The 22587-nt window shown below is 39.7% G+C and overlaps 1 pseudogene; it reads right to left on the reverse strand.

Annotated features, from left to right (window-relative positions):
- Window positions 1-432: 432 nt before the first annotated feature.
- LOC110140057 (small ribosomal subunit protein uS3 pseudogene) lies at window positions 433-1259 on the reverse strand (annotated as a pseudogene).
- Between the last annotated feature and the right edge of the window lie 21328 nt (window positions 1260-22587).

The raw sequence follows: 22587 nt of genomic DNA on the forward strand, positions 1-22587 counted from the left end.
CTCTAAAATCTATGGGAGAAGCTGCAGAAATTTCATGCTTAAGTATTCAAACTAACTGTAATAATGATAACAATAATCAGAATAGCCCATATTTACTGAGTTTACTATGAGCTGATTTTAAATGACATTAGAAGCTCATTTGACTTCATAAAAACACTATCATTATCCCAATCGTGTATGAGAGGAAACTCATGAGGAGAAATGTACATTGTTCCACCAAGGCACTCCAGTGTTCTTGCTTGGAGAATCCCAGGGACGGCAGAGCCTGGTGGGCTGCCGTCTATGGGGTCACACAAAGTCTAACACGACTGAAGCGACTTAGCAGCAGCAGCAGTCACCAAGTCCTTGGACAGTAGGTGGGGAACCATAGTGGAGTAAGACTGCCCCACTATAGAGATCATGTCCTTGGACCACACTCTACATTCTTGGTCATTTTTTTTTTCTTTTAAAAAGATTTTATTAAAGGTCTTTGCAGAGCAACATTCAGATTCCAGATCCAGCGGCCAAGGAGACCTATTATGCTGTGGGTACAGGCTGGGGCATGGCAGGCGGCTCTGGCTTCCCACCCTTCTGTTCAGAGATGGGGGTGGTGGGCAGTATTTCGTCTTTGGGTTCCACAATGCTCACGTGATCAGGCAGAGGCTTCTTAGGGCCAATCTTACCAGTTGGGTCCCAAAGCAGCATGATCTTTACCTTGATGTCCAGCACATCCTTCTGAGCAGCACATGGTGCACGGCAGTGTCAACATAGTAGTTAACAGGGTCCCCACTGTGGATCATGAGGCCAACCACAAACTTCATGGATTTAGCCCTCTGTCCTCGAAGTTTCCCAGACACCACGACCTCGCAGCCTTTGGCCCCACTCTCCATGATGAACCGCAGCACACCATAGCAGGCCCTCCACACAGCAAGGCCTCTTAGGAGCTTGTAGCACAGAGATTCTGCCTGGGCAATGGCACCCAGTCCTCTTGTGGCTATCTTTTCAGCATAAAGCTCTACACTGCCTTCAGGGAAGCCAAATCTCTTCTGAGCTACAGCAGTCAACTCCCGGATCCGCCGGCCCGTCTCACCAAGTACATTCTGTGTCCTGGTGGCCAAGGTAATGATTTCTGTCCTGGTTGGTGTAACTTGGACCTCAACTCCAGAGTACCCATCTTCAGCCAGCTCCCGAGTGAGAAACTCGTTCAGTTCAGCTTTGAAGATGCCATCAGCGACAAACTTCCTCTTCTTGGAAATTTGCACCGCCATCTTGCCGCCGTGAGCTGCTGAAAGGAAAGGGTCCTGGTCATTTTAAAATTCTTTGGATAAATGATTTTAAAGATAAGGCCATCATATCTAAATATCACAGGAATACTTTTCATAGGTGGCACTCAGCAGGAAATTCATAATACTTTGAATATAGTTTGCCTATTGATTATCTAGGAGGAGTAGAATGCATAAGGAGCATATATGGGGGAAGATCTCCAGAAACAGATTTTATCAGCCTTACTGACTCTATGTCCCTATAAAGTTCTTCTAACTTTCAAGGTGCCTTGACCTCCAGGTACAACCCAAAAGCTGGGGCTGGTGGTCTACAGGAGGGACAGCTGAAACACAAAGTCAGTTGCATAGTTGGTTCATCCACTTCCTAGTAAGCTTACTCAGATCATTTTCATCTGCCCTGCTTTCACCCATCATGAACCTCAGTTTCAAAAGAGAAAGATCCCACTCATGTATCCCAAATACTGAGTTTCTGTCCAGAGGGCTTTCCTGGAAATTTGTTTATGTTAATATAAGACTGCAGCTGTGCACTCAACTCTCAGGTTCTCTCCTCCAGAGAAATGGAACTCCCTCCTGGGTCCAAGGTCAAGAACCTGCTGCCTGTGGCCAAATGTCTCTAACTGCTGCTTTTGGACTGCTTGCATAAATGCTTGCCTATTGACTGAGGAGGTGATGGTGATTGTGTATTAACTTCTTTTTCTGATCTGACACTATTCCTGGTACTATAGCCTGCTGCCCTGGATGAATTTTTCTCTTTAATTTGCTAGATCATTTTCTGTAAGATGGAGGGATGGGAGAGAGCAAGCTTTTTGACTCCAGTCCCTATAGAGAGGGTGAGCTGAGAGGAGTGCCTAGGAACCTTGGTCAGATGCATTAACTCAAACATGAATCTGCCACTTACTTGCTGAGGGACCTGAGGAAACACTGAATCTGGGTTACTTCTTCCTTAAAACAGGGTTGATCATTCTTATCTCTGAGGCCTGCTTTGAGGTTGATGTGTTTGGTGATTGGCACTTGGTGTGTATCCCCACCCTGGTGCTTCTCATCCTTAACCTCCATGGTTCTTATGGTCTGAAGACACCCACTGGCAGCTGAACTCCCAGGCAGTGTTGCAGATTGAAACCTCTTCACCAAAGAGATGAACAATTCTGAGCTAACTGCAGCCTCACCCTGGGATTTGGAATCTGGAAGCATAGGATGTGGAAGTTCATGCCATACAACTTGTTCATAAGACTTGTCTGAGTTCAGTGGTCAACACGGAAAGCCAAAAGGAAAGAAACAAATCATTCACATATATTTTCTCTTTTCAGAATTCTGTGACCTGTACTGAAGCTCCAAGTGTTGGTTAGTAAAAACCCCGTGCTGACTATGCAGTGGCCACTTCCCATTGATTCAGGCATCAAGGAGACACGTGAGCAAGTTTAGAGAGGATGCTGTGTGGTTGCAAAACAGAACATCTCCCGCAGCATGTCAATTGGATCTGGTTGTTGTCAGTCTTGGTCTTATTTATCTTGCCTATAAGTGTACTTATTGAGAAAACCTCACCTGTCAGGCTGGGAGTACTTTCTCTAGCCTCTGAACCATCAGAATTGGAGCAGAAAGCTTATCATCAAACTCAGCATCACCCATTTTTGGGTTTCAGAAACAAACTTGTTAGAGTGGGGCCAAGGTTGAGCTGAAGCACCCAAGCTGCAGCTTAATTCTGTTCTGTCCTGGAGGCCACGTGCCAACTTTGCTTTGGATTCAGTTCTCAAACTTATAGGCCATATGAAATATTTTTTAAATGTTTGTGTGTCTCTAGTATACAGCAAAGTGATTTAGTTATATATACATATATATTCTTTTTCATATTCTTTTCTATAATGATTTATTAAAGGGCAGTGAATATAATTCCCTGGTGGCATTAGTGGTAAAGAACCTGCCTCCCAATGCAGGAGACATAAAAGACTCAGGTTTGATCCCTGGGTAGGGAGGATCCCCCAGAGAAAAGCATGACAACCCACTCCAGTATTCTTGCCTGGAGAATTCCAAGGACAGAGGAGCCTGGTGGGCTACAGTCCATGGGGTCGCAAAGAGTCAGATACCACTGAAGTGACAGCACACACATATTTACAGCGCTTCCCAGGTGGCAATAGTAGTAAAGAACCCATGTGCCAATGCAGGAGATACAGGAGACATGGGTTTGATTCCTGGGTGGGGAAGATCCCTTGGAGGAGGGCATGGCAACCCACTCCAGTATTCTTGCCTGGAGGAGCCAAGCAGGCTATAGTCCATGCAACTGCAAAGAGTTGGACATAATTGAACGTCTTAGCACCCACACACATATTTAGAAACAAAATCTCTCTGACATCTTATAAACACAATTTGCATTCAGTTCTGAAGGTGTATGTACCATCCTCACTGCTGCATGGCTGTCTCTGCTAACAGATAACACAATGCTTGATCTGTCTCTTCAGGTGGCTCAGGCTAGCTCAGAAAAAAAATCATAATCTTATCTCTTCAGAGCCTCGAAAGGTAAAAATAGCCTGGGTGTTTATTGCACCAGGCTTTTAGACCCAGGTGTATCAGAAGTGTGGGGAAAGTGGATTGTCACTTTCCCTGCTGGATAGGATGGCTTCAAAGGAAACAGAGAGGTGTAGATTAAAGGGATTGTGGCCGCACTCAGCCTTCTCCAAGAAGGCTTAAAGCCCCCTCACATAGGACCTTATCAGGCTGGAAGGGGGATGCAGAAGATAAACTTTAAAAAATAAATGCCAAAAAAAGAAAAAAAAAATCCCGATTATCGTCTCTGCCTCCTCTACCTTGTCTGGTCAGCAATGTGTTAAGTGAATTGAAACTAGATCTCGGAGAGACAGTCACAACCTGGTTATCAGTGGCAGTAAATGGAAGATAATAGCCCCACTAGAGAGTTATGAAATGGCTTGTCTTTGAGCTGCCAAAGTGTTTAGTCTCTCTTTTATTATATTCACAGCAGTAATCCGATATGTCCTGACTTCTGTCATCTGTATGTAATGCTTATCAACTCTGTCAGTGATTCACCCCCTTGTCAGAGACAGTTATTCCTCAAAGTGCCGAGGTTATGACTGAAGCAATATTGTGACTGGAAAGAAAATACATAAGGTGTATCCATCACAGCAGGCAATCTGGGAGCTGACGTCAAAGTAAAGGAAAACATGGTCGATGAAAGGAGTACATAAGGCGACGTTTTGTTCCCTGCGCCGGGGGGCGCGGCTGGCGTGGCCGAGGTCAGATGGGCAGATGGCCTCCTTCCCGAAGATGCTTGACCCGCTCAGGATGGCGGGACGTGGGGCCTCTGCCCTCACAGCTGTGTAACCGTTTCCACGCTGCATCTCCACTGACAGGGCGCTCGGAATCGGGTTGTGACACGGTCTGCTTGATGAAGAGAGTTGAAGGGAAACAGGCTGGCGCAGAAACTGTTTCATAACAGAAATGAGAGCCCACGGCTCCCTGCACCATCCATCCGTATCTTAAGATGTTCACTCACACCTGGGACTTGCTTTAAGCAAGGCTTATCCCCACATCACCCGTGAGAAGGGAGGGGAGTGTGGTGGCAACAGCTGGGGTTTGAGATGGTGCAGAGTGATCAAGAGAATTGGGGTTTGAAATATTAAAGAATTAAAAGTGTGGCAGTCAGAATTCATTTTGAACGTTCTTTCTGATCTTGAACAAGCTACCTAATGCCTCTGGCCGAAGTTCTATAAAAGGATAAAGTAGTTACCAACAATACCTGTTTGTGGCTTCCCTGGTGGCAGAGCAGTAAAGAATCCGCCTGCCAATGCAGGAGACACACGTTCGATCCCTGGGCGAGGAGCATCCCCTGGAGTAGGAAATGGCAACTCACTCCAGCATTCTTACCTGGAAAATCCCATGGACAGAGCAGCCTGGTGGGCTCCCGTCCATGCGGCTGCAAAGAGTTGAATGCACCTTAGCAACTGAGCATGCGGCATAGCTGTCGTATGGCTGGAGAATCGAGATGATGGCAATAAAGTGCTTGAGTAAAGGCACTTATAGATATGATATGACAAATAGTGTGTGACTGGAAATAAGACCCTGTGTATGTTCTGAGAGTCTCGTGTGTTCAGCCCTGACATAGGCAGAACACTAAGATGTGGGTGTGATACTAACGGCTTGACTTTGATGCTGTGAAAAAGCAACTCCCTGGTAATTCCTGTGAATGCAGAGCAGGCATGCCGATGTGGTTCTTGCTGATTATATGACTAGAGTACTCTGAGTGAGGAGATTTGATGGGAACCCAAGACAGCAACAGTGATTTCTGTTTTCATATCAGGGATACCATTTATGCCCAGCCATTGCTTATATTTTGTTTATACTTCCTGGACATTGCCTAACTTTTTATGCTATGTGATTGCATGACTATTGCAGAATTCGCAGCCCAATGTATGGCAAGTTCACGGATAAGGGTGAGGTTCAAAATGTTTACAACCAGTGATGCAAGTCCTATGGTCTATTTAGAGTGGTTGCTGGCTTTATGGGTGGAATCCTATCTTCTAGGCCTCCTGCTATGCTGGGCAGGAAACCTGCATTGCCACTGAAAGCTGGTGGTCTAGAAATGCATCCCAGCACCTTGAGCATTGGTCGGGAGCACTTGGGAGTTGAGAAGCAGGCATCTCCTCTAATACAGAGGTATTATACATTTTAACAACCTGTCTGGCTATACTAGTTTATACCTAATGATTATCAGCCCTGCCTATAGGACGACATCAAACTTTACAGTAGGTACATTTATATAAGCTTCCATTGTATGTTCTTAACCATGTTTAATTTTCTCTTTTTTTGAAAAGTTATTTGTACATTATTAATGAAAGATTAGTTTTTAGATCATTGTAAGGGTAAAATCTGGTCACTGTAACATATTTAGAAAATAGAGATAATTAAAGGGAAAAAAATTGTCTAAACACCTCAACACTCAACAATCACCATTATCTACTTCTTGAAATATTTCTCTGATCCTCGGTACATACGTGTTTGACATGTTCTTGATTTTAATGGGAATACACTTCATGTTCTACCATCAGAAATAAATTTCGTGATAGGTTTCAGAAATTCTATAAGCTGTCTTGGAATATCAGTATTTTGTGTTAGTAATTAATATTTTTTCTTTTTTTTTTAAATGAAAAAGTATGGAGTTTTACAAAATCACTTTTTGGCATTTGTCAAGATTCCTGCATGGGATTTCTTCTCTAACATAATAAATGTTAACTTGGATCCCTAATTTTGGACCATCTTTACATTTATCTAGTAAGCCCAATTTATGTTTGGTGTACTGATTAGAATTAAACAAGTTTAGAATTTGTATACGGGGGACTTGTGTTGTCTGAGATCAGGGTTGTGTATGCTTTGGGAAAATAAGTAGGGAGTTTTCATTTTTTTTTTTTTTATGCTCTGGACAAGTTCATAGGGGCATAATCATGATCTGAAGTCTAAGAATTTAAAAGTTTGAAGGGATGCAAAAAAAAAAAAATCTGAATTTGAGTTTTACAGTTAGAGCCCCAATATTTTCAATTTCTTGTATACCTATTGGCTTATTCATATTTCTTTTTCTTTTTATCCAAATCTTAACACTTACTTTTCCCCCACAAAGCTTTTTGTTAGGTTCACATTACTTTATTTTTTAGGACAGAATTGCACATGCCGCTGTTGCGGCTGCTAAGTCACTTCAGTTGTGTCCAACTCTGCGCATTGTCTACTATTGTAAAATGATCTCAGTAATGGGGTGATTTTCCAGTTCTTTTTAATACTATAAATTATCTCTTTTTACTCACTTTTCCTTGGCTAAGCTATATCCTTTGGTGGGTGTTTTAAAAGGAGAAAACAAGCTATCTCTTGAATTTTCATTAAAAAAGATTTTTTTTCTAGTTCATTTAACCTTATACATTTCCTCTTGTTTTCCTTGGACATCTAGTTGTTTTTAGTAAATATTGTAACCAGATTCTCTGCTTAATTGTTTGTTTATTATTTCTGCTTAATAATGAAAACATTTAGGATATAGAGCTGCATCTGTCTTTAAAAATCTGCTTATTACTCTGCATATTATTATTATTTTCTGACTGCTGTTTTGATTTCCACTGTGATACAGAAATAATTTTTTTAAGACTACCTTCTAATTTCTAGTGGATGCTGCTTTTACATAACATTTTGATTAGTTTCTAGCTATGTTACTGTGTTCTATGAATGTGACTACTGAACACTATACTTTGGACAATTTGTTAAGGTTTTATTTTTGGAGTGTAAAAATTTTTGTAAATATCCTACTGGTTCTCTGAAAGCAACAACTGTTTCAAACTATCCTTCATACCACCATTTTTACTTTTTTAAAAAGATCTTTGTATATGTTATGAGATCCTGTAAGTAGGGAAGCCAGTTGATTTGTCCTCTTAATGGGTACACTTTTGAGAGTGAAGTGGGGTTGTTAATGATTATTTCTAGACAGCAAGCTAAATTGAGATATGGTGGGCAAAATGAGACTTAAGTTCACACATTCCATAACCCACATTAAATTCTTTCTGAGATAATATAAAGCATTAATTAAATAAAGAAACCTTGCAGTCATTATTTGTTGTAAGGCTTAAATAATATTGAGATAGTATTTGTGATATAATATATAATCGCTTATAAGTAAACCCTCAGTACTGAAAACAAAAGTCCCTACTTCTTAATTGGCTATTTAGATGAATTTTAATATATCACTGAAAGCAACTTCAAGCCCCTCCACTTGGAAAAGGTGTAGTATTAATTAAATAATTAAGGACTTAAATATCTAAGTTTTAGCTGACCAATGTGCAAAATATCTAATTCTCATCTGGTACATAATAAATAAATGGGACTTAGGTTTTAAGCAAAAAGTTATATGCAAAATGTACACCACAGTTAAAATATATCTTGTTGTTTAGTTGCCAGTTCATGTTCTACTCATTGTGACCTCATAGAGTGTAACCAGAGATCAAATTGCCAACATCTGATGGATCATAGACAAAGCAAGAGAGTTCCAGAAAAACATCTGCTATTGCTTTATTGACTACACCAAAGCCTTTGACTGTGTGGAGCACAACAAACTGTGGATAATTCACAAAGAGATGGGAATACCAGACAACCTGACCCACCTCCGAAGAAATTTGTATGCAGGTCAAGAAGAAACAGTTAAAACCAGACATGGAACAATGGACTGGTTCAAAATTGGGAAAGGAGTACATCAAGACTGTATATTGTCACCCTGCTTATTTAACTTATATCCAGAGTACATCATGAGAAATGATGGGTTGGATGAAGCACAAGCTGGAATCAAGATTGCTGGGAGAAATATCAATAACCTCAGATATGCAGATGACATCACCCTTATGGCAGAAAGTGAAGATCTAAAGAACCTCTTGATGAAAGTGAAAGAGGAAAGTGAAAAAGTTGGCTTAAAACTCAACATTCACAAAAGGAAGATCATGGCATCTGGTCCCATCACTTCATGGCAAATAGTTGAGGAAACAATGGAAACAGTGAGAGACTTCATAGTTTGGGCTCCAAAGTCACTGCAGATGGTGACTGCAGCCATGAAATTAAAAGATGCTTGCTCCTTGGAAGAAAAGCTATGTCCAACCTAGATAGCATAATAAAAAGCAGAGATATTACTTTGCCAACAAAGGTCCGTCTAGTCAAAGCTATGGTTTTTCCAGTAATCATGTATGGATGTGACAGCTGGACTATAAAGAAAGCTGAGCACAGAAGAATTGATGCTTTAGAACTGTGGTATTGGAGAAGACTCTTGAGAGTCACCTGTACTGCAAGGAGATCCAACCTGTCCATCCTAAAGGAAATCAGTCCTGAATATTCACTGGAAGGACTGATGCTGAGGCTGAAACCCCAACACTTTGACCACCTGATGCAAAGAACTGACTCATTGGAAAAGACCCTGATGCTGGGGAGGATGGAAGGCAGGAGGAGAAGGGGCCAACAGAGGATGAGATGGCTGGATGGCATCACTGACTCACTGGACTTGAGTTTGGGCAAGCTCCGGGTGTTGGTGGTGGACAGGGAGGCCTGGCGTGCTGCAGTCCACGGGGTGGCAAAGAGTCGGACACGACTGAGTGACTGAACTGAGGCTGTAGCCTGCCAGCCTCCTCTGTTTATGGGATTTCCCAGGTAAGAATACTGGAGTGGGTTGCCCTTTCCTTCTCCAGGGGATCTTCCTCACCCAGGGACTGAACCCACATCTCCTGCTTGGTAGGCATATTCTTTACCACAGAACCACCTGGGAAGCCAGGAACATATGAAGTTTTGGTCACTTTTCTCTTGATATGTGTTAGAATTTTAGAAATGGCTGAATCATGTTTATAAGACTATTGGATCGAATTTCTTTTTTATATGGTCTTAAATGCCAGTTAACATGCTTTCGAAACTTAAAAGAAGATTTATGTTTTAGTTGTAGAAAGCTATGCTCATTTTCCAGAAAATAAAGTATTTAAATGAGGTTTTAAAAGTATAATTCTCAAATAGTATTAAGCTATTAAATGCAAAACATTAGTCTTTAAAAATATAAAATTAAAAGGAGCTGAACAAACATAGATGATGAAATACATAGGAATAAAAATTATTTCAATGCTTAATAGCTCTTGAAATTCAGGCCTATGCAAAAGACAAATTTTAGGAATAAATGAAATTTCTTTTCTCAACCTTGTGCTTCTCTACAAACTGTTCATTAAATTTGTAAATTAGTACCTAGTTTATTTAGCACTCAAAAATTTGGCCTTGTTTTTTTCTGTTGAGTTTTCAGGCTAAATTGCTAAAATGTTTTTTAAAAATTCAAAAATTGTAAAGATATATTAAAAGCTACCTAAATGTCAAACAATTGAACATGACTATAATATATATGTCAACACATTATATTGATATACTCACTTTACACATAGTGAGAAACATGTTTATAGTTGTGTATTGTACAGTACTTTCTCTATACAAAGGCAGAGGCAAAAATTATTTTTCTTTTGGTGGTGGGGATCAATGTGGGTAATTCATTTGCTTGTGAAAAGTAAGGCATGGACAAAAGGACTACTTCCAGTCATTAATAAAACATCTGAGGTCATATTTCTTATAGTGGCTTTCAATCTGGTTAGACATTTGAAATGTTGCTGTGTATATACATGGGCATGATACGGAATACTCTTGAGGAGACAGAAAAACTCTGGAAGACATCAGAACCACAGTTAGCAGACAGCAGGGGTACCTAGTCACTATTTCACTCAGCCCTTTGGTCCTCTCTCAGGAGCCCACCAGGAAACAATGACGTTACAACAAGGTTGATAACAAAAATGGTGTCCTAGATTCCTTCATTCCTGCCCACCTTCCTCCATTCAGCCCCACTTTTCAGTTTCTCCAGCACTGAAATTCCACATCCGCAGGAACACTAACAATGCAGGCTCCCTTCTCCCTGCCTGCTATGATGGACTCAAGGCTTGGGACCTGAAGGTTTCTATGGCAACTGACTAATCCACCAGCGAGAGGTGATGGGGCATCTCAGACTCCAGGAATTTCTTTTGAAAGACCTTATCACTCTCGTATTCTGAGTCACAGATTAATCATGGAGGGTCATAATTGGTAAAAAGTCATTGCAAACTGGTACAAGAATGCAACATTGGCAAGAGAGTGTTTTGGTGCTTGTAGATACCAACTGTATCAGCCAGGGTTCTACCAGAGAAACAAACCTATGGATGATAGCTAGAGAGCCAGGTAACTGGATAGATAGATAAGCAGAGAGGCAAAGACTTTAGTGCAAGAAGTTGACATATTTAATTGTGGAGACTGATGAGGCAAAGCTGACATCTGCAAGGCAGGACATCCTCAGGCAGGAGCTGATGGATGCTCTGATGATTGAACATAATCTCTTTTACTTAAAATTAGCAGATTATTGGGACTTCCTTGGTGGTCCAGTGGTTAAGAATCTGCCTTCCAATGCAAGGGATGCAGGTTTGATCCCTGGCTGGGGACCTAGGATCCCACGTGCTGTGGAGCAAATAAGACCAGCCACAACGATGCATCTCAAACTCTCACGGACCTCAACCAAGACCCGATGCAGCCAAATAAATACATAATTGTTAAAAATTAGTTGATTATAGATATTCATCACATCTAAAGGGATCCTCATAACAATTGTTAAACTCTATTCTATATCCTAGCCAAAATGACCCATAAAATTAGCCATCACACTGACCATAAATATCCTGAGGTCCACTCGATAGAATGTTTTGGGATGGTCATCAGCTCAGGTTGAATATGTATCAGTAGGAGGGGAAAACTGGTAATTCTTTATTTTCCTAAGTCAAGTTACTTGTGGCTGTGGAGTCAAGGGCATTGTGCCCACTTCTTTGATGAAACCATAGGAGCCCACGCAGGCTAGTCACCACCTTGGGTTTTGGACAACAGTGGCTATGCAAACTTCCAGTAGGAGGTATGACAAGCAAAAGTGCACTCTAAGATCTGCTACTTCCTGAGTAACAGGAACAGACCCGTTCCTGTTCCTTGGAACAGTCCTGGGTTCCTAACATCAACCAGAGCAGTGACTATCTGAGGTCATGGGGGACCTGGGTCATGTGAACTGGTGGCATACACCAGAAGGCTTGAAACCACTTACTTGTAAGGCAGAAACCCCTCATTAGCTGCTGGGCTTAAGTTGTTTTGTGAGAGGAATGGATGAAAGAGGAGTAGAAGGACTCATGCTGAGTTTAACTTTCTGCTTTTGTTATAACTGATTAAAACTACTCTTTATGAGGCTGTGTGGCTAACCCAAGGACTCTGGAGTCAGACAGACTGACTCAGTGCCCTGACATCACCACTTCACCAGACAGTGATCTCAGCACAGTGGTCTGGAGCATGGGGAGCAGGAATGCGCTCACTTGAAGGCAGTTGTGAGGAAGACGAGTAAGTACATGGAAAGCCTGTTACTTGTGTAGAATAGTGTTGGATATGTGGCAGGTGTGTGCTCAGTCAATCAAGTGGTGCCTAGTATTGATTCTAGTGGTGAAATGGCTGGAAGAAGGACCTCGGTCCTTGTCATCTTTGAAGAAAGAGTTCAGCAAAGAGACCAAGATTGTGAAAGAGAGACACTATTAGAAGCAAAGTATGTGTGGACGAGCACACGAGTGAACTTGGTATGAATTGCCCACAGTAGGCGTGGCTTGGTGGCTTCTGTGGGTGCAGTTTTCTAGGTTGTCTCTGGTCAATCATCTCAAAGGGTCATCAGAGAAGCAGTTGGGGCTGCTCTCCCTGGGGCCTATCTACCTCCTATCTCAGTATCACTGATGCTATGGTTGATGCTTCCCTATGCAGGCACTGTACAAGCTTCAACCTGTTAAAGCTTCACAATACACTTATGGGATCGTCAGCATCAAAGTGAGGATCATAGAGAATATGAGCTTTCCCACAACAACAGAGGAATAAGTGGAATCACTTGAATGCAGATGATTTCAAAGCTGATCATCTGAATTGCTATGCTGGTTTTCTGACAGAGAATTGAAACATCAGGAATAAACTGTACATTTCTGATCGATAGAAAAAGCCTCTAAGATGCAATTTCCAGTCCCTTGTTTCTGTCTAGCATCATTTAGATTCAGTCTTTGTCTATCTTATAATCTTTAACAGTCTGTGCTCAGAGACCAGGAGGGTCATTCATTGGTGACAGAGTCCAATGTCATTTATTATTGCATCTCCAGTGTTATCAAGATATCAATGAATTCAAATGTGCACAAGCTTTCATTTTTATGGTAAATCAGAATTTTAATAAAGCTATCATAAATTGATCTTTATCTGGTAGTACATAGCTTGTTTTTATCCTATTGACAGGGAGAAACAGAGAAGTCCACGATCTTGTGAAGAAAGAAAGATGAGGGCACAGTCCTAATGGAAGAGTGACAGAGAAATCCATCTGGAAACTACAGATTTTCAAGCAGACTTCTTGTTCTTCAAAAGCTGCAGTAATGGAATAACCAATATATGCAAGTGACAGAAATCTGAGATGCTAATGCCTGGTAGCTGAAACTCCAAAGAAACTCAGGGACAAGAGTATAGGGTAAGGATGAACAATACAGTCAGTCCCCTGTCTGTCTCTCTGATTCCATTCCATTCAGAGCTAGGAAATGGGGCAGCTGCTTACACTGTGATGTCCTCAGCAGTTCCAAGGAAAATGTCAACACTGCCAATTTCTCTTCCACATCTGTACTCTTTATGAAGAGCTCTGGAGTCAACTTGTGCACAGTGACTGATGATGAAGGGGAAGGATCTCCTGGAGAGTGAAAAAGCTGGCTTAAAACTCAACATTCAAAAAACCAAGATCATGGCATCCAGTCCCATCACTTCATGGCAAATAGATGGGAAAAAATAGAAGTAGTGAGAGACTTTATTTTCTTGGGCTCCAAAATAACTGCAGATGGTGACTACAGCTATAAAATTAAAAGACACTTGCTCCTTGGAAGAAAAGCTATGACCAACCTAGACAGCATATTAAAAAGCAGAGACATTACTTTGCTGACAAAGGTCCATCACATCAAAGCTATGGTTTTTCCAGTGTTCATGAATGGATGTGACAGCTGGACCATAAAAAAAGCTGAGCACTGAAGAATTGATGCTTTTGAGCTGTGGTATTGGAGAAGACTCCTGAGAGTCCCTTGGACTGTGAGGAGATCCAACCAGTCCAACCTAAAAGAAATGAGTCCTGAATATTCATTGGAAGGACTGATGCTGAAACTGAAACTCCAATACCTTGGCCACCTGATGCGTATAGCTGACTCCTTGGAAAAGACCCTGATACTGGGCAAGATTGAAGGCAGGAGGAGAAGGGGACAACAGAGGATGAGATGGTTGGATGGCATCACCAACTTGATGGACATGAGTTTGAGCAAGCTCTGGGAGTTGGTGGTGGACAGGGAAGGCTGGCATGCTGCAGTTCATGGGATTGCAAAGAGTCAGACATGGTTGAGCGACTGAACTGAACTAAACTGAAGGGAAATGACTTGAATGTTCCCAGCAGGACAAAATGAAGAAGCTGAAGGTGTAAATGGCTTTGAGATTAGTTTGAAATCATGTTGCAATGGGTGCCTTGTTCCTTTGTCTTTAGGGGATCCAGGAAACAGGTTGGAAGGTAAAAACATACTCGTTACTCTTCCCATGAAAAGAGATGAGTACTCTACAAAGGAGCAACTGGAAAATTTGATAGTGATTCTAAGATCCAGAACTAATTTTTGGAGAGAATCAATACAAATTCCCTAAGAACAGTCACATAAAGCCTCTGTCTGCTTTTTTCCTCACACAGAGTTATTATGACAGCCATAATACAGATGGATTTCAGTAAGGTACACACATGCCTTCTCCATAAATACCTATAAACAAAGAAGAGAACATGTGTGGATGTCACTGCAGTCAAGAGACTGAATTATTGCATCATAAGTTGTTGAAAGTTGAATTGAGGTCAAACTGAAATGTGATTGCTAGTGGTATGTTACAAGAATCTATGCCAAGCTCCACCCATGCTATTCAACACTAGATGAAACTGTTAAAAAACAAACAAACAAACAAACAACTGGAGAAATAAAAACTGCAGAGTTCACATGTTAGGAAAAGTTATAAAACATTTCATAACTTGACCAACTAACCCACAAACTAAGTAAAATTAGACAAAATTTCATAGGTATCAATGCAGTAACCAAAACTTGGACTCCCCACCCCCACCCCGAATGCACAGCACAAACCCAAGAAGGAGATGGAGTGATTGTATAGAATCCTAATTAAGTGACCCTAGATTCATGCATAAGAAGGCCAGGCAGTGATCTGCATGCCAGACTTCTGATTTGGACTTGAGCTCTTTCAACAAGTATAGAATCTATTGTAAGTCATGAGAGAACTGCTTAGAGTCGTGAACTATTTCTATCACATCAAGAACCTGGAGTCTGTTTTTTATATTTTACATACCCTGGAATCTGATGGATCAGGACTTTAGTCCTACTATTTACTTCTATGTTTTCTTGGGCAAACTACTCACTTTCTCTTTGTATCTGTAAAATGAAACTAAGAAGATATCACCCACAATGTCCTTATGAATACAGTAAATATGTTAAAAATGTTACACATAATAAATACCCAATGAATTTTAGCTAAAGTACAATACAAAATAGTATTGTTGCCTCAAACATTTCCAAGTTGGCATGGAGTGGGAGGGCAGAGCAGGGCCCCAGAGAGGATCCCGAGGCACTTTGAGGTCCACACGTGCTCTCTCCCACGGTCACCCTCTCCCTCACACCCACTCTCTCATCTGCACCTCTGTGAACAGAGAGGAACAAAAATCAATAAGTTGATCTAGATCTGGATGTGAGACAAATATGCAATAGTATGTGACCAGAAATACGTCACTGGAACCAGAATTTTGTGACCACATGCAGAGCCGTGTCTCTGAAACTGAAAGTGATTGACCTTCATGGACTGGGGACTAGGTCCCTGGGATGGGATCCTGATTTGGGTTCACCAATCACTCACCTTGTTCCTTTTTTAAGCCTTTCTCCTCTCTCTTATGTATGATACTGTGTCTCTAAGGACACAAGAAGTTATCCTGAAAACTAAAATCTTCATGGAAAGTTCTTCAGGCCACTAAGAGGAAGATACTATTCAACAGAGTTGTTCAAGGGTGGAATAAGCCACCTCTAACATAGTGATTTCCTGGTTGCTAGATGTGTGCAAACAGGCTGTATAACATCTTGCTTCAGGTGTTACAAGGGAGTGTAGGCATTAACACCTAAATATCTTTCCAGATGGAATTCCATGTTTGTAGTTACATGAGTTAGCCTTGTGCTATTTGCATTGATTCATGCCTTAGCTTTCTAAAATTTCAATTGATGGACTATTCTTTAATGATTTATTTAATACTGGTATATATTTTTTAATATTTTGCAACTAACTATAATGTTTTCACTAGTTGAGGTTTCATATACTTTGAAACAAATTCATATTACAACCCACAAGTAGGTAGATCATTGATTACCACAACACTTACATAGTCATTAAATTTTTGGTCCACCATAAATTTTTTTTTATTAAATCACAAAATCATGTCATCTCATCACTGCTTATATCAACATGCATCTGTTTAAAAATTTTTTTGTTGTTGTACACTGTGGCCTGATGGATCTTAGTTTCAAAAACAGGGATAGAACCCATGCCCTCTGCAGTAGAAATGCAGAGTCTTAATTAACCACTGGACTGCCAGGGAAGTCCCACATCTGTCTTTTATAAAAAAGAACTTTTTTTTAGGTGACCATTCTCCATGACTAATCTTAAAAAATTCATTACAGTATTTATTGCAGTATTATTGTATAATAAGTTATATTACTATTACAGTGCTCAAACTACCACACAATTGCACACATCTCACATGCTAGTAAAGTAATGCTAAAAATTCTCCAAGCCAGGCTTCGACTGTACGTGAACTGTGAACTTCCAAATGTTAAAGCTCGATTTAGAAAATGCAGAGGAACCAGAGATCAAATTGCCAACATTCATTGGATCATTGAAAAAGTAAGAGAGTTCCAGAAAAACATCGACCTCTGCTTTATTGACTGTGCCAAAGCCTTTGACTGTGTGGACCACAATAAACTGGAAAATTCTTCAAAAGATGGGAATGCCAGACCACCTGACATGCCTCTTGAGAAATCTGTACGCAGGTCAAGAAGCAATAGTTAAAACCGGACATGGAACAACAGACTGGTTCCGAATAGGGAAAGGAGGATGTCAAGGCTGTATATTGTCACCCTGCTTATTTAACTTATATGCAGAGTGCATCATGAGAAATGCTGGGCTGGATGAAGCACAAGCTAGAATCAAGATTTCTGGGAGAAATATCAATAACCAAAGATATGCAGATGATACCACCCTTATGGCAGAAAGCAAAGAAGAACTAAACAGCCTCCTGATGAAAGTGAAAAAGGAGAATAAAAAAGTTAGCTTAAAACTCATTATTCAGAAAACTAAGATCATGGCATCTAGTCCCATCACTTCATGGCAAATAGATGGGGAAATAGTGGAAACAGTGACAGACTTTATTTTTGGGGGGGGTCCAAAATCACTGCAGTTGGTGACTGCAACCATAAAATTAAAAGACGCTTGCTCCTTGAAAGGAAAGTAGTTATGAACAACCTAGACAGCATATTAAAGACCAGAGACTTTGCCAACAAAGGTCCATCTAGTCAAGGCCATGGTTTTTCCCCATATAATTCCCGTGAAGTGATGGGACCAGATGCCATGATCTTAGTTTTCTTTTTATTTATTTTTTCTATTATTTATTTATTTTTTCCATTTATTTTTATTAGTTGGAGGCTAATTACTTTACAGTATTGTAGTGTTTTTTGCCATACATTGACATGAATCAGCCATGGATTTACAAGTGGTCCCTATCCCGATCCCCCCTCCCACCTCCCTCGCCTGAATGTTGAGCTTTAAGCCAACTTTTTCACTCTCCCCTTTCACTTTCATCAAGAGACTTTTTAGTTCCTCTTCATTTTTCTGCCATAAGGATGGTGTCATCACTTCATGGCAAATAGATGGGGAAACAGTGGAAACAATGACAGACTTTATTTTGGGGGGCTCCAAAATCCCTGTAGATGGTGATGCAGCCATGAATTTAAAAGACACTTGCTCCTTGGAAGAAAAGTTATGACCAATCTGGACAGTTTATTAAAAAGCAGAGACATTACTTGCCTACAAAGGTCTGTCTAGTCAAAACTATGGTTTTTCCAGTAGTCATGTATGGATGTGACAGTTTGGACCATAAAGAAAGCTGAGTGCCAAAAATTGATGCTTTTGAACTGTGGTGTTGGAGAAGACTCTTCAGAGTCCATTGGACAACAATGAGATCAAACCAGTCCATCCTAAAGGAAATCAGTCCTGAATATTCATTGGAAGGACTGATGCTGAAGCTGAAACTCCAATATTTTGGCCATCTGATGCATCGTACTGACTCATTGGAAAAAGACCCTGATGCTGGGAAAGATTCAAGGCAGGAGGAGCAGGGGATGACAGAGGATGAGATGGTTGGATGGCATCACCGACTCAATGGACATGAGTTTGAGTAAACTACAGGAGTCGGTGATGGACAGGGAGGCCTGGCATGCTGCAGTCCGTGGGTTCCAAAGCATCGGACACAGCTGAATGACTGAACTGATGTGATTTTTCTAGATATGATCAATATTTTTCCATTTGTGCAGCATTTTGCATTCCCACCATCAATGCAGGAAGGTGTCAGTTGACTCACCATTCATCTACCTGAGGTGGAGTCAAAGCTTTGATGAGATGTGGTCTACATTAAATTCTTTTACTATAAAGGAGAATGAGCATTTATTATGTGTTTCTTGGACATTTATATTTCTTCTACTTTGAAATAACTTTTCATATCACCTTTTCAATTTTTTTATAGGTTTGCTGATCTTATTTTGGGATTGTTGTTATCTTTTCTAAGTTGCAAAATTTTTTTTCTTGTGTTTTTTGTCTTTGCTTTTGTTTGTTTTCCATGCAAACACTTTGTGGAAAAAATTTATTTGAACACAACAGTCCTTTTAAAATAATAGTTTCTTAACTATACTCCAATAAAATTTCTTTTAAAAAGTTTAAAATCTAAAACTTAGAAATACGTATAGATACTTATTTGCCTTAAATACATTAAACATATGTGAAAATTAGTAAAATTTAAAAAATAAAAAGTAAAGTCTTTTGGGACATAAAAAATAATAGCTTCTTGATTTTGAGTAATTATTAGAAAGACATTTTTTCCTCTGCTCACAAAATAGAAATGTAATCACCTATGTTTTCTTCTACTTGTCTGATTTCACATTTAGATATCTGATTTATTTGGATTTTTCCTGGTTTATCATATAATTTAACCATTATATCTTTACATGTATAGCTATTACATGGCACCCAATTGTCCCAACATGCTTTGTTAAAAATGTTTCTGATTTGAGGTGTCATATTTATCACATCCCCCAGAGAAGGAAATGGGAACCCACTCCAGTATTCTTGCCTGGGAAATCCCATGGACAGAGGATCCTGGCAGGCTACAGTGTATGGGGTCGTAAAGAGTTGAACATAATTCAGAGACAAAACAGCAACAACAAATATATCATATACTAAATTTTCACCACACTTGAATATATTTCTGGATTTTCTATTCTGTCCCATTGGACTGTCTGTCTATGCATAGTCAAGTACTCATTGATGTGATTAAAGTGGCTTTATGCCTCCTCACACTCCCTTTTTTAAGGATTAATCTGGTTATTCTTGTTTACTGTTTTCCATGCAACTTTATTAGCAATGTTTTAACTCCAGGAAGAAGATATCTTTGGATATTATTATTGATATTGTTTTAAACAAATTTTATCTTAAGGCATATTATATTCATAACATGTTTGTATTCCAAAGCATATGTTTCTCAATTTGTTCTTGTCAACTTTTGTGTCTTTCTATAGTGTTTTAAAGTGTTCTTTAGACAGGTTTTGCGTATTCTTTGTACAAATGTTTCCCTAAAGAAATTTATCATGTCTGTCTGTTTTTAGATGTGATATTTTATTACATTATTGTATATCATAATATTTGCATTGATTTTCTTGAATTTTTACAGATATTCAATCATCTTAAAGATTATTTACCTCTCTGTTTCCAATTATCATGTCTCTAAATGCTTTCTATTATCTACTCTCATTGGCTATTTCCTCCAATATTTTTAGAAAGTCATGGCAATATAAATATGGGTGGACAAAGTCAATTGAAAGCATTAATTATAATTTTATTACTTATAAAATTAAAGCATTTTTGCTAAACTCTACCAATTCAATTTTTATTATTTAGAAAATTTGGTTGAATGCTTTTTCTTAACATGCCCTCTAAGCATTTACAGGATGAAACCTAGTAAGGATAATAGGTTACAGGTTGTTTAACATCGTAGACCAAGACTGAACTTGGGTCTGTAATAAGCCTAAACTTGAATCTCGGTTCTGCCTCTCACTAAATCTTTAACTGTGGACATAGAACTTGTGAAGTCAGTTTTCACAGTCACAAAATGAGAAATTCTGCATAAAATGCTTGATAAAATATCCAGCACTCACACACGTCAATTAACATTTTCCTGCATCCTTCCATGAGGGCAGGTCAAGTAACTAATCACAGCATCCTAGTTGAAGACTTTGATGGTACAGGTGTTCCAAATACGTTTTCTGAATTACATTTTTGCAGATGGAAAATGTCTGATAAGCATGATCATTTTTGTAGTGTTTCTAGGATATACTTAGAAGTGAAGGAAAAAATAATTCTCATGGGAACTTTGTATTTTCACTTTTTATCCAATGACAAAACTGGCATGAAGGAATTATAGTTATTTTATTAATGACATAATTCTGACTCAGGCAAATGGAGTCAAACTAGCAAGAGTTAGATCCAGGAATTGCACCCATATGTCAATTCCCTTTTTAAAACATGTCCAAGCATTTCACTTAGGATGAATATAACCAAAACTCTTGCCTGCCACCAGCTCACTCTACTGTGTTCTTTTCCCATCGGAACCACTGCCAGTTCTGGATTAACCTGTACACTCTTGTATCTCTTGGCCTTCTCATCTGATATTCTCTTTGCTTGTAACACCACCAGTTCGTCCCTCCCATCTTCTATCTGATGGAAGTTTTGTACTCATTCTGTGAGTCTCCATTTAGACGATTCGTGCATGTGTGCGTGCTTAGTCGCTTCAGTCATATCCAACTCTGTGTGATGCTGACTGTAGCCCGCCAGGCTCCTCTATACATGGGAGTCTCCAGGCAAGAATATTGGAGTGGGTTGCCATGACCTCCTGCAGGGGAGCTTCCATACCCAGGGATCAAACTGGTGGAGTCTCCTGCATCTTTTGCATCGCAGGCGGATTATTTATCGCTGAACTACCAGGGCAACCCCGTTTAGAGTTTACTTCCTCCCAGAAGACTTCTGATTCCCATTTCTCAATAGATGGTCTTATGATACTCTCTATTTCATGTGTCATTCATTTTTTTTCCCAATTATTTTTATTAGTTGGAGGCTAATTACTTCACAATATTGTAGTGGTTTTTGCCATACATTGACATGAATCAGCCATGGATTTACATGTGTTCCCCATCCTGAACCCCTCTCCCACCTCCTTCCCCATCCCATCCCTCTGGGTCATCCCAGTGCACCAGCCCTGAGCACTTGCCTCATGCATCCAACCTGGACTGGCAATCTGTTTCACACTTGATAACATACATGCTTTGATGCTATTCTCTCAGATCATCCCACCCTCGCCTTCTCCCATAGAGTCCAAAAGCCTGTTCTATATATCTGTGTCTCTTTTTCTGTCTTGCATATAGGGTTATTGTTACCATCTTTCTAAATTCCATATATATGCATTAGTATACTGTATTGGTGTTTTTCTTTCTGGCTTGCTTCACTCTGTATAATGGGCTCCAGTTTCATCCATCTCATTAGAACTGATTCAAATGAATTCTTTTTAATGGCTGAGTAATATTCCATTGTGTATATGTACCACAGCTTTCTCATCCATTCATCTGCTGATGGGCATCTAGGTTGCTTCCATGTCCTGGCTATTATAAACAGTGCTGAGATGAACATTGGGGTATGTTCATTGTTATGATGTGTCATTCATTGCCTTATGTTTTATCAAACTGCCTACAATTTCCATAAATGCTATGAGAATAGTGATTGTATCTGTATTACTTATTCCAATGTTCAGTACATCACTCCATGTGACAAATGTTCTACCAACATAAACCAAATGAAAGTTTTCCATTATAGTGTTGTTTTCAACAGTAAAACTTCGAAGATAGTGTAAATTCTCAAAGATATGAACATAGTTTTATATAGCTTAGTACATCCAGATTATGAAATCTTATACAGTGACTTAAAAAGTATCATATTTTGAAATTTTTTTAATTAAAAGATTTTATGTAAAAATACAGGTCAAAAAGCAATATATAATATATTCCTGATTTTAGCTATGGAAATAGCTAATATTCTGGAGACTGTGTTTGAAAACATTGTGCTAGATCTCTTAAATCAATTATCTTGTTTAATTTTTATAAATACACAATAAAATGGTTGTTATTATCTTCATTATGTTGGGGAATCACCTAGGTAGAAAGTGATTGAGTAAAAGTAATTTACTTTACTCATGGTTTCAAAATCAGGTTTTGTCCAACTTTAAAGTTTACACTTTGAAATTCTAGGAAGAGATAGATGGATAGAGCTTTGCATATAC

The sequence above is a fragment of the Odocoileus virginianus genome, chromosome 16, assembly GCF_023699985.2.
Source record: "Odocoileus virginianus isolate 20LAN1187 ecotype Illinois chromosome 16, Ovbor_1.2, whole genome shotgun sequence".
NCBI lineage: Eukaryota > Metazoa > Chordata > Mammalia > Artiodactyla > Cervidae > Odocoileus > Odocoileus virginianus.